This window comes from Pan paniscus, chromosome 5, assembly GCF_029289425.2.
Source record: "Pan paniscus chromosome 5, NHGRI_mPanPan1-v2.0_pri, whole genome shotgun sequence".
NCBI lineage: Eukaryota > Metazoa > Chordata > Mammalia > Primates > Hominidae > Pan > Pan paniscus.
The window spans coordinates 56608279-56621857 of NC_073254.2; the positions used below are offsets into that span (position 1 = coordinate 56608279).

Consider the following 13579-nt stretch of genomic DNA (forward strand, 5'->3'; position numbering starts at 1 on the left):
ATAGCACTATAACACATGACACTAAACAGAAAAAGACACTTGTTTTTGTATGACAGCTAAAACAAGAAGGCATAGAATCCTCTTGTTCAGCTGGGAACATGTGCATTGAGCAACTCAAAATTTTCACTGCTCTGTGCATGTCTGTAAATGACCACAGAAGCAACACAAGCATTGATTCTGGGGTTACAAATACGTTTTAGCCACTAAGCAAATTTGCAAATACAGAATCCACAAATAGGGAGGATTGACTGTATATGAATTCCATCTCAATGAAAAAGACAAAGCAAAACAAACAAATAGAATCTGCATTGACTCTCCATGGAGGTCCACAGGTGAAAAGCCAAACTCCTCAGCCTGGCCTCCTGTGTGTTCTTAGTTTTCATTAGGTGTTTACAGAAAAATAAAAAGTGATGAACTTGAATTTTTTTTTTTTTTAATTGAGACAGGGTTTTATTCTGTCACCTAAGCTGGAGTGCAGTGGTGCAATCATGGCTCACTGCAGCCTCCATCTCGTGGCTCAAGCAATCTTCCCATCTGTAGCTGGGACTACAGATGTGTGCCACCATTCCTGGCTAATTTTTTTTTTTTTTTTTTTTTTTTTGAGATGGAGTCTTGCTCTGTCACCCAGGCTGGAGTGCAATGGCATGATCTCTGCTCACCACAACCTCTGCCTCCTGGGTTCAAGCAATTCTCCTGCCTCAGCCTTCCGAGTAGCTGGGATTACAGGGGCGTGCGCCACCATGCCCAGCTAATTTTTTGTATTTTTAGTAGAGACGGGGTTTCACCATGTTGGCCAGGCTGGTCTTGAACTCCTGACCTCGTGATCTGCCCACCTCTGCCTCCCAAAGTGCTGGGATTACAGGTGTGAGCCACCACGCCCAGCCCTGGCTAATTTTTTGTATATGTTTTAGAGAATGTGGTTTCGTCATGTCTCCCAGGCTGGTCTTGAACTCCTGGGCTCAAGTAATCCGCCCACCTTGGCCTCCCAAAGTGTGGGGATTACAGGTATGAGCCACTGTTCCCAGCCTGAACTTGAATATTTATAGCTCTACAGATGCCCTTCTGATCGCTAAGCTTAAGAGGCTATAATATGTTTACACAGCTGTCAGTTTGTACATACTATTTTGCATTCTATTTTTTTTTCCAAACACACATTTCCATATGTCAACAAAGTCCACACACCTGCTGTTTTGAAGAGCTGTAGAGCATTTTAGGATAGTTTTCAAGGTCCTCAATGACCTGGCCTCATGCTTCCCAGCCAACTGTTATTTCCCACTCACCTATTACACCCATCCCACATTGTAGCTTCACCGACTCCCTCCCTGCCACCTTTTCAACCACCCCATATAGTCCGTGTTCATCCATGATGCTGGGCATTGGTCAGCTGTACCTGTCATTCCCACTCTCCATTTATAACAATAATCATAATCATAATACTCCTTGCACTGTGCTCTAACTAAACACATTATCTCAGTCACACCACTCTGTATAGAAGAGGATGTCATCATTTACCAGATGAAGAAACTGAGGCTCAAAGACCTTTGGTAAGTTGTCTAAAGTCACACAACCAGTACTACCAAACCCAGGTCTGTGGAGCTCCCACTCCTTAGTATTTTGCCTCCCTAAAATCCCTTATCCTTCAAGGATTAGCTGAGCCCCTCTAGGATGATGGAACAGGGGTAGGGGATAAGAGCATTGGCTCTGGCTTTCCAGCCTGTCTGGATTTGAATCTCAGCTCTGCTACCTATTAGGTGTATGACTGTGCAAGTTACTTAATCTCCCTGTGCTTCAGTTTCCCCATCTGGGAAATGGTGATAACAATAGAATTACCCATTGTAGGGAAGCTGTGAGGACTAAATGATGCAATGCACAAAAAGCACTTGGGAGCCATCCCCTGTCCGCACCACACTGACCCACTGCTACCCAGAGCAACCCACAGCCAAGCTCCCAAAAGAGGGGAGACACTTGTTTGCACTCCAGATTGTCCTCTAGTTCCTTCAGTGAGATCTGGGAGCTCCTTGGAGCCCAGGGACCATGTCTTATGGTATCCCCCAAAGCTGGATGCATAGTGAGCCCAGTTGTTAGTGATGGGCTGATGGTACTAACCCTCTGGACTTAATATACAAGAAGGGCACTCAAGGTCGATGTTACAGAAATATCTATGAGACCCTGGGTTACCAAGGGCCATCTCAGAATTACTCTGGTCACTTGGGATCAGCAAAACACTCATCTTGTTCTTGAAGAATTCTGAAGCTGGAATGGCCTTGAGCCATCAACTTGTCTTTTTTTTTTTTCCTGCCTTTACTTGATTTGCATGGCCAACAACATACCTGTTCTCAACTTTTCTCAAACCCAGTGATTGGGAACCAGGGGCAGGTACAGGGACCCAGCCCATCAGAAGTGTGTCTCCCGTGACATCCTGAGATGTGCCACACACACATGCAAATCACTGACGGTCTAATAACCTCCATCAAGTACACACACTCTGATTTTGATGAGATGGAGGCCAGGCCTTCAAAAGCCAGGGTTGAGATCTCTGATTAATTTCAACATAATTGAAAAGCGGAAAGGCTGGGGACTTAGCATCAAAAGTCTTGGGTTCCATTCATGCTCAGGCTTGCCAGCAGTGTAGCCTTGGATGAGCAGTGGAGATGTGGGATGGGGACAGTGACGTTGAGCCATTGTCCAGGCTCCTCCTGTGCAATAGCCCTATACTAAGAGTGTGACCGGTGTCACCTCAAATCCCTTCACAGAGCCAGGGTGCAAACCTAGGCTTTCCACCTTACCTTTTCTACAGATCACTGAGACCCATTTTCTTCACTTAGAAAACCAAGGCAGCCGGGCATGGTGGCTCACGCCTGTAATCCCAGCACTTTGGGAGGCCAAGGCAGGAGGATCACCTGAGGTCAGGAGTTCAAGACCAGCCTGGCCAACATGGCGAAACCCCATCTCTACTAAAAATACAAAAATTAGCCAGGCATGGTGGCAGGTGCCTGTAATCCCAGCTATTCAGGAGGCTAAGGCAGGGAGAATTGCTTGAACCAGGGAGGCAGAGGTTGCAGTGACCTGAGATCATGCCACTGCACTCCAGCCTGGGCGATAGAGCAAGACTGTCTCAAAAAAAGAAAAGAAAAAAAAGAAAGAAAAAAAAAGAAGAAAATTGAGCCAATAGTTCCTACTTTGCAGGGCTATTATGAGAATCAAATGAGATAATATCCCTAACCCAGGAAACCAATGCTAGTTGAAGGATTATATCTTGTAATCCTCTCTTCCAGAAAAGTGAAAAAATCGTGAACAATCAAAGCTAAGCTCCCTGTAAGTCTAGTAGCACCTTCTGGGTTACCCTGAATGCTTAATGGTGTGTGTGGGAGGAAGACGGATAGACTTTATAGGCCTAAGGTAATATTACTCACTATGCCCTTTGATCTAAAAGCACTTAGAAAACACATTAGACTCCCAAGACCACACGGCAAAAATCCATCTCTGGAGCGGCTTGTAACAACAGCTCAGTCCAAGCCCTGGCTTCTTAGGTCCCTCTTCTGACACAAGGGGATCCCACAGCACCCCCACCACCTCACCACCATGCTTGCGGTGCTGTGACACACCATGGTCTGCCCTTGGAGCAAGTCCCAAAGGCCAGCCTCATCCCTTCAGAAGCTTCCAGTATTGAACTGAACATAGTCTCTCTGGCTCTCCAAGCCCCTGTCTGGCCCTTTTCTTTCCCACTTGGGCCCACATGGGCCCACATGGGCTCCTGTGGCTTACTTAGCTGTCCCTTTCACTGATGTTTTTTCAGGGAAGGCAAATGCAAACTCATTTTAATCTTAGTCCCATAAAAACAGACTCAGAAGGTAAATTGCTTCCCACCCAGGCAGCTGGCATCAAGTGCACTGGCGTGGATGGTGACATATTTCAGTGTGCAAATGCACAGGTGTGGACAGCATCCATCTCCATGGGTGCTGAATTTCCTAACCTGCCTCTCTTCACCTCAGAGAACAAAGGAAAAGCCTCCTTAAGAAGAGGGCTTGAGGCAGGGCACAGTGGCTCACACTTGTAATCCCAGCACTTTGGGAGGCTGAGACAGGCGGGTCACTGGAGGTCAGGAGTTTGAGACCAGCCTGCCCAATGTGTTGAAACATTGTCTCTACTGAAAATACAAAAATTAGCCAGGCGTGGTGGCAAGCGACTGTAATCCCAGCTACTCGGGAGGCTAAGACAGGGAGAATTGCTTGAACCCAGGAGACAGAGGTTGCAGTGAGCCAAGATTGTGCCACTGCACTCCAGCCTGGGTGACAGAGAGAGACTCTGTCTCAAAAAAAAAAAAAAAAAGAGCCGGGCATGGTGGCTCACACCTGTAATCCCAGAACTTTGGGAGGCTGAGGTGGGCAGATCACGAGGTCAGGAGTTGGAGACCAGCCTGACCAACATGGTGAAACCCCATCTGTACTAAAAATACAAAAATTAGCCGGGCATGGTGGCAGGCGCCTGTAATCCCAGCTACTCAGGAGGCTGAGGCAGGGGAATCACTTGAACCCGGGAGGCAGAGGTTGCAGTGAGCCAAGATCGCACCATTGCACTCCAGTCTGGGCGACAGAGTGAGACTCCATCTCAAAAAAAAAAAAAAAAAAAAAAAAGAAAAGAAAAAGTTATGTACTTAATGCCACTGAATTGTACATTTTAAAGCGGTTAAAAGGCCGGACGCAGTGGCTCATGCCTGTAATCCCAGCACTTTGGGAGGCCGAGGCGGGCGGATCATGAGGTCAGGAGATTGAGACCATCCTGGCTAACACGGCGAAACCCCGCCTCTACTAAAAACACAAAATATTAGCCGGGCATGGTGGCAGGCGCCTGTAGTCCCAGCTACTCGGGAGGCTGAGGCAGGAGAATGGCGTGAACCCGGGAGGCGGAGCTTGCAGTGAGCCGAGATGGAGGCACTGCGCTCCAGCCTGGGCGACAGAGCGAGACTCCGTCTCAAAAAAATAAAATAAAATAAATAAATAAATAAATAAATAAATAAATAAAACGGTAAATTTTATCTTATGTATATCATAATAAAAAAGTTAAACAAAACAGAAGACAAGAAATCAAAAGAAAAAGTGTTGGGGGCAACTTAGAATGTGTGTAACCTCTAGACATCACCTCTTTCTCCCATCCCCTAAACTCCCAATCTTAACAGTAGGAACAACAGCTGCTACTTGGCCAGCACTTATTCTGTATCAGGTACTCTTTCAGCACTTTCTTTTTTTTTTTTTTCTTTTTCTTTTTTTCTTTTTTTTTTGAGATGGTCTCGCTGTGTCGCCCAGGCTGGAGTGCAGTGGCAAGATCTCGGCTCACTGCAACCTTTGACTCCCGGGTTCCAGTGATTCTCCTGACTCAGCCTCCCAAGTAGCTGGGAGTACAGGGACCTGCCACCACACCCGGCTAATTTTTGTATTTTTGGTGGAGATGGGGTTTCACTATGTTGGCCAGGCTGGTCTTGAACTCCTGAGCTTGTGATCCGCCCGCCTTGGCCTCCCAAAGTGCTGGGATTACAGGCATGAGCCACTGTGCCCAGCCTCTTTCAGCACTTTCTATCACTTAACTCATTTGCTTTTCACAACAGCCCAATGAGACAGGTGCTGTCATTGCTACCGCCATTTTCCAGATGAGGAAATGGAGGCTCAGAGAGATTCAGTGACATGCCCAAGGTCCCACAGCAAGTTATGGATCACTGTCTTTTCGGGCACCTTGCAAACCCAGCTGGTCATCCAGTTCTGCCCATCACTTCCTGAATCCTTCCTTCCTGCTGCCCCTCCACCTCAGCCCTTCCTCAGTCCTCACCATCCCTCACCCAGATGAACAGACTCCCTTTGATGCCAGATACTTTCCCAGTCTCTGCCTCACTCCATTCTCCAAAGCTGCCACAGGGATATTCTTTCTCAAAAGTATCTCAGAGCAGGTTACTTTCTGGCTCAGAATCCTTCCATTGGTCCAGAGGAAGAAATTCAAACACCTTCACATGGCCTGTGAGAACTTTCATAAGTTGGACCTCTGCAGCTCCTACCATCTTCTCCCCACCTACTCCACAAACCCTGGGCTCCCACTGGTGGTTCTTGTCTTTTTCCTACCCCACTGTAGCTGGGGGAACCTGACCGACTCATGAACAAGTGTGCTCCCTGCAGCAGGGGTCTTCAGTGGGGCACAAAAACCACCCGTTGGAGGAATTGTGCAGAGGTTTCAGAGGTCCCAGGGGCGGATGGGTAGCTTGAAAAGCCCTCTAGATGATCCAGCTACATCTGCCTCTCCCAACCCCCGAAAGTCACTGCTCCCGCTTGCAACCCATTTCCACATCTCAAGCTTCCACAGCCTTGTTCTTGTTCTTACTCTGCCTAGGATTCTCTTCTTTTCCTGGCAAACTCCTAGGTATCCTTTAAGCCCCAGATTAAATGCCCTTCCTCTGTGAAGTCCTTCTTGGCAACCCCAGCCAGAGTTAATTCTCCTCCCTGTGTGATCCTCAGGCTCTGTGTGCATTATTATTGCAGCTGACATTTATTAGGCATCTACTAGGTGCAAGGCACTGTTCTGAGTACTTCACATATAGCAACCCAGTCTTACTGTTAGTTTTCACAGTAACCCTAAGAGACAAGTTATTATTTTTATTTTATAGATGAGAAAACTGAAGCACAGAGAGGCTAAGTACATTGCCCAAGGTCACACAGCTAGTAAGTGCCAGGGCCAATATTGGGACCTGACAGCCTGCTTCCTTTGCCAGTACAGTGTTTGCTCTCATACTTTCCCTCTAACACAACTCTATGTCCATAGACATAGAGTTGATGATTGTAGTCACTGCTGCCCAGCCCAGTCTACTTGAGGGCTCGGTGATGGCTGCTTCTTTGTATGTGCCTGACACAGACCGGGCAGTTAAACAAATGTTTGTTGAATGAATACGTTCCTGGATGAGTGAATGAGTGGCAGAAAGAATATGGGACAAGTGCCGGGCATGGTGGCTCACGCCTGTAATCCCAGCACTTTGGGAGCCCAAGGTAGGTGGATCATCTGAGGTCAAGAGTTCGAGACCAGCCTGACCAACATGGTGAAACCCCATCTCTACTAACAATACAAAAAAATTAGCCGGGTGTGGTGGTGGGCACCTGTAATCCCAGCTACTTGGGAGGCTGAGGCAGGAGAATCACTTGAACCCAGGAGGTGGAGATTGCAGTGAGCCAAGATTGTGCCACTGCACTCCAGCCTGAGTGACAGAGCAAAACCCTGTCTCAAAAAAAAAAAAAAAGAATATGGGACAAAAAGGCAGAAAACCTGTGTTATGGCTCTAGCTCTGCTACCAATTAACTTGGAGCAAAGTAACTTCTCACTCTGGTCTCAGTTTTCTGCCCCTTCTGTAAATACTCTCCAAGGATCACTTTGACTACAGCGTTCTGTCAGTCCATAAAGTGTCCCTTCTGTGAGTCACCTCACCTGCGTCGTGTGGGCAGTGACCTGGACACTCAGGGTCACCCCTCGATGGCAGGGTGTTGGGACAGACAACTGTATTGCCTCAAGGTTGTCCTCTGACTCCAGAGATGCCAAAGGGGCAGCAGGGTAGAGGCAGGAGTAGCTGGGAGGGAGAGTTCTCAAAGTTCTTTTCCAGGAGCCCCAGACGAGGCAGGCAGGGCTGGGCTTGAGGTCACTGCTGGCCTCAGACACGGGGCTCTGACTGCTGCAGTCAGCTGGGGAGCCTGCTGTGTCCCAACCTTACACTGCTCCACCCTTTGCATCAGGAAAATGACAGACTTAGGAGCCCAGGGTGCTGCCAGCAGGGGTTGCCATGTGTCTCAAACATTCTCAGGGGAGTGGAGTGCATGGCCCTCCGAGTGTGGCAGCCCACATCGAAAGGGGCAGACCAACCTGTGTACAGTGAAGCAAAGAACATGCAAAAGAGCATCTGAGCGTGCTCCTGGTGGGCCTGGCTGCAGCACCTCCCTCTTTGGGCCAGCCTGGGCAGCTGGCCACAGCCACTCCCTGCACTGTGGCTGCCTGGGGCAGAGTCCAGCCCTGGCTCTACCAGCTTGGGAACTCCACGAAACTGGGCCTCAGCACTTCCTCGTCCTCACACCCAGACAACACCCAGAAGCTAAGACCATCGGTCACTTCACTTACTTCACAGAGGTGTACAAGCCAGCAACTCAGTTCAGTTGAAACAGCACTTTAATTTTTTTTTTTTTTTTTTTTTTAGAGATAGGATCTCACTGTCACCCAAGCTGCAATGCAGTGGCAAGATCATAGCTCACCGCAGCCTCGAATTCCTGAGCTCCTGTAATCCCAGCACTTTGGGAGGCCAAGGCAGGTGGATCTTAGGTCAGGAGTTTGAGACCAGCCTGGCCAACATGGTGAAACCCTGTCTCTACAAAAAAAAAAAAAAAAAAAAAAAGGGCAGGTGTGGGGCAGGCGCCTGTAATCCCAGCTACTCGGGAGGCTGAGGCAGGAGAATCGCTATCACTTGAACCCAGGGGGCAGAAGTTGCAGTGAGCTGAGATTGCGCCACGTCACTCCAGCCTGGGCACAAGAGTGAGACTCTGTCTCAAAAAAAAAAAAAGGGAGAATTCCTGGCCTCCCAAAGTTTGGGACTACAGGTGCAAGCCACCATGCCCAGCTTTCCAGCTTTTTTTTTTTTTTTTTTTTTTGAGACAGAGTCTCACTCTGTTGCCCCGGCTGGAGTTCAGTGGTGCAATTTCGGCTCACTGCAAACTCTGCCTCCCGGGTTCAAGCAATTCTTCTGCCTCAGCCTCCCAAGTAGCTGGGACCACAGGCGCGCATCACCACACCTGGCTAATTTTTTTGTATTTTAAATACAGATGGGTTTTTGCTATGTTGGCTAGGCTGCTCTCGAACTCCTGGCCTCCAGTGATCCACCCACCTCGGCCTCCCAAAGTGCTGAGATTACAGGCGTGAGCCACTGCACCCAGCCTGTCCAGCTTGTTTTTATATTTTTTGTGGGACAGGGTCTTGCTATGTTGGCCAGGCTGGTCTCGAACTCCAAGGCTCAAGTGATCCTCCTCAGCTTCCCAAAGTGCTGGGATTACAGATGTGAGCCACCTCACCTGGCCAAAGCAGCCCTTTAAAAACCATCACAGTGGCCAGGGGCGGTGGCTCATGCCTGTAATCCCAGCACTTTGGGAGGCCAAGGTAGGCGGATCACCTGAGGTTAGGAGTTCAAGACCAACCTGACCAACATGGAGAAACTTGGCTCTACTAAAAATACAAAATTAGCCGGGCGTGGTGGCACATGCCTGTAATCCCAGCTACTCAGGAGGCTGAGGCAGGAGAATCGCTTGAACCTGGGAGGCAGAGGTTGCGGTGAGCCAAGATCATGCTATTGCACCCCAGCCTGGGCAACAAGAGCGAAACTCCACCTCGAAAAAAAAAACAAAACAAAAAAACCCCATCATCACAGCCTAGTATATTGGAAAGTTCCCAGCAATGATTAGGGAGGAAGCATGGGTGGAGGGAACTACCATTCCAAGAATATTTATATGTATTTCCTTCCTTGTCTTTATTGCAAGATTCTTTTTTTTTTTTTTCTTGAGACGGAGTCTTGCTCTGTTGCCCAGGCTGGAGTGCAGTGGCGCGATCTCAGCTCACTGCAAGCTCCGCCTCCCGGGGGTTCATGCCATTCTCCTGTCTCAGCCTCCCGAGTAGCTGGGACTACAGGCACCCACCACCACGCCCAATTAATTTTTTGTATTTTTAGTAGAGACGGGGTTTCACCGTGTTAGCCAGGATGGTCTCGATCTCCTGACCTTGTGACCCGCCCGCCTAGGCCTCCCAAAGTGCTGGGATTACAGGCTTGAGCCACGGTGCCCAGCCTGAGGTTCTTAACAATGAACTTTTGTTTCCTTTATAATTAAAAAAAAAATACCCAATACAATAATAGTGTGTTTTTTTGGGTTTTTTTGTTTTTGTTTTTGTTTTTGTTTTTTGAGGCGGAGTCTCGCTCTGTCACCCAGGCTGGAGTGCACGATCTTGGCTCACTGCAACCTCCACCTCCCGGGTTCAAGCGATTCTGCGGCCTCAGACACCTGAATACTTAGGACTACAGGTGCATGCCACCATGCCCGGCTAATTTTTTGTATGTTTAGTAGAGACGGGGTTTCATCATATTGGCCAGGCTGATCTCAAACTCCTGACCTTGTGATCCTCCCGCCTCGGGCTCCCAAAGTGCTGGGATTACAGGCATGAGCCACCGCGCCTGGCCTAGTTTTCTTTTTAATTATTGTGATTGAGTGGAAAAAACATCAACTTAGGAGTCAGGCAGACCAGATTTGCAATCTTAACTGACTTATCTAAAAGGAGTCAGAGATAGCAGCTGACATATAGATGGTGCTCAAGAAGTGTGTCCCTTTCTTGCCTTCTGAGGCTCAGCTTTCTCATCTGTAAAATGGGAATAATCCCACCTCCCTTAGGTTTGCTGTGATACCAGAGGCCACTGCACACCTTAAGAGGTCCTGCAGAGTAGTGCTGAAGAAAGTTTATTTCCCCTGGATTCTAATCAAGGACTTGGGCCACTGCTCCGGGCACAGCCTTCAGGGTGTGTCTCTCTGGTTGCATCTGAGGAAATGGGTTCTTCCCCATGGTCAGGGACAGGTCACCAGGAATCCCCTATTGCCCTCTTGACTGCTAACATTTCAGAGTTGAGAAGGAGGAAGAAAGGGAGGGAAGAAGGCAGGGAAGAAAACACTCGCTATTCAAGGATGAGGCTAGTTTCCCTTTGAAGTTTTGTGGGGGCTGGGGCCCACTGCTCACCTGTTGCACCCCTGAGAGTTCAGGAGGGCAGGACTCACCCACTGATGGCCCCAGTCCACCCCACTGGCCTCCTCATGCCTGGGACACACACATCCTCATGCCTGGGATTCCTCAGAGCTCAGCCAAGTCTCAAGGGTGGGTCACCAGGGGCTGGGCCAGTGGGCAATGCATGGTTGACCCTGGGTAGCAGCCAGCTCGGAGTCTTAGCTACGCATTGTGGAATGCAGACTTCCTCACCAGACTCCTCCTGGAGCCTGGTCTGGGGCACTGGCCCTGTGGGGCGGGGTGTGGAGTTGCAGAGTGGGAGGGAGATGACCCTGAACCTGAGTTAGAGGCAGGCATGGTTGGGGGCACCACTGCAGGCTGTGAGAGAGGGAAGCTGGGAGCCCCCACCCCTGCCCTAGAGCAAGAGCTACACAGAAACCCCTCCAGGCACCCAACATACCCAACTAGATGAAGCCCAGCCAGTTGTTTTCCTGGCTTAGGGGTGCAGTATGGGGGTGCTGGCCTGGTGGACGTGGTAGAGGATCAAGGATGGAGAAAGGCTGTGTGTATCCTGCAGAGCAGCTGTGAAGTTGGGAGCCAGTGAACAGTTTATAAAGGAGATGGATGGTTTCCCCAACACAGCCCCACACTGTGCCACAGCTCAGACCCCTCCTGGGGGCCAGAAAAGAGTGTCCACCCATGAACCATCTTCCTCTGGACCTATCTACCATCTGAGAACCACCCTTAGACCCAGGTTACCACAGCTTCTGCCCTCCACCAGGTATTATGGAGGGCCCAGGTCTGCTCTCTCTCTGGGGCAAGAAGTCAGTAGGATCAAGGGGACATGCCCTCAGAGGGCGCACCATGTCCCTGGAGACCCTGCCTAAATGGCCCTGAGCCCACTTCAAGGGCTTCTTCTCTGGCCAGTCTTCCTGAGGGGGCACACATCTGTGAGTCCATGGGGACAAAGGGGGGGCTGTTTATGGGCCAGGATGAAGGATGGAGGTTTATGGGCCTAGATGGAGCTTTGGAGGTTCAGGCTGAGGTCCTTACTGAGAGGGAAGGAGCCAGGTGGGTAAAGAAGGGGGTGTGGAGCTCCAGTTGCACTCTCGTGGCAGGCCTAACACCCCACACCCCACAACCCTTTGGCCTAACATCATCCACACAAACCAGCTAAAAGCCAATCATGGCTGCCTTGCCTGGCTCACCCTACAGAGCTCAGATTCCAGCCCCAAAAGGTGCCTAGGCCTTGAGTTCAGACAAAAGCTCCTGCAGCAGCGGGGTGGGTGGAAAGGAGAGATGGGGCTGACTCCAGCTGCCTCTTCAGCAGCAAGGACTAAGGGAGGGGTGCAGGGCAGGCGAGGCCTCCTGCCTGAGCCTAGGGATGCCTCCTCTGGCAGAGCCAGGCCTGTCTGACTCAGAGGGTGGGGTGACCCAGGCAGCTCTCACCGCCCAGGGCACCCCTGGGGACCTGTTGGGCCAGTTTTCCCATACTTGCCACACTGGCATTTAATTTTTAATTCCTCATATGCATCACCCTGGCGATGGCTTGATTCAGACTGGGGAGGGCAAGAGAGAACCCCAGAAAATACAACCTTGCTGCCACCCACTGTTCTATGGACCCAGCTCTCAGACGCAGAGGGACAGGCCGGGCGCGGTGGCTCACGCCCGTAATCCCAGAACTTTGGCAGGCCACGGTGGGCAGATCATGAGGTCAGGAGATCGAGAGACCATCCTGGCTAACACAGTGAAAACCTGTCTCTACTAAAAATACAAAAAATTAGCCGGGCATGGTGGCAGATGCCTGTAGTCTCAGCTACTCGGGAGGCTGAGGCAGGAGAATGGCTTGAACCCAGGAGGCGGAGCTTGCAGTGAGCCGAGATCGCACCACTGCACTCCAGCCTGGGTGACAGAGACAGACTCCATCTCAAAAAAAAAAACAAAACAACGAAGAAGAAGAAGAAAGAAGAAAGGAGAAGGAGGAGAAGAAGGAGAAGGAGAAGAAGAAGAAGAAGAAGAAGAAAGAAGAAGGAGGAGAAGGAGGAGGAGGAGGAGGAGGAGGAGGAGAAGGAGAAGGAGAGGAAGAGGAAGAGAAGAAGAAGAAGAAGAAAGAAGGAAGAAGAAGAAGAAACAGAGGGACAGGCTCCGGCTTGCTCTCTGGGCCCAGTCTTCCCTGAGAAGGAGGGAGAAAGGATCACCCCTCACTCAGCGAGGCCTCCGATGTTGTACCCGGGACCAGCCTGGGGAGAAGGCCTGGCTCCTATCCCTGCTTCTATCGAGCCCAGTGGCCTGGACAGGGCCCTCCCCTCCCCAGGCCTCAGTATTCTCATCTTGACAACTGCTGTAGTCCTACCCCCTCTGAAGTTTGGTGGCTCAAATCCAGCTCCTCACAGCTCCCCAAGCTGGAAGGTGGGGTTGCGCCAGTAGCTGGAAAACCTCCCTTTCCAGAGGCAGAAGCAGAGCTCAAGGAGGGGTCCATGTGTCATTAGGGCCTGGCTTCTCCGGTGGCCCTCCAGGGAGCTGACCACACCATCTACCCTTCCGTTAGGAAGTCATTTTAACACAGAAAGTCGTGGCTGGGGAGACCCTTGAGGACTATGCAGTGTGACCCCCACTGTTGGGTGAGGAGCCAGAGGCCCAGGGAGAGGAAGGGACTGGCCTGCAGCCACCCCGCATCCCAGCAGCAGAGCTGGGACTGGTGTCAGCTGCTGGAGTATTAGCCCCTGGTCCCATCCCAGCCACTGAGGATCCCGAGGTCCTTTTCCTAGCTGGCCTTTGGCTGCTGGATGCCTGATAAACACTTCGTAATTCCCAG

The 13579-nt window shown here is 50.3% G+C and overlaps 1 protein-coding gene across 1 annotated transcript in view; it reads right to left on the minus strand.

Annotated features, from left to right (window-relative positions):
• Positions 1 to 13579, minus strand: part of C5H6orf132 (chromosome 5 C6orf132 homolog) — a 41657-nt gene that overhangs the window by 8504 nt on the left and 19574 nt on the right. The gene's annotated exons all lie outside the window — the stretch shown is intronic.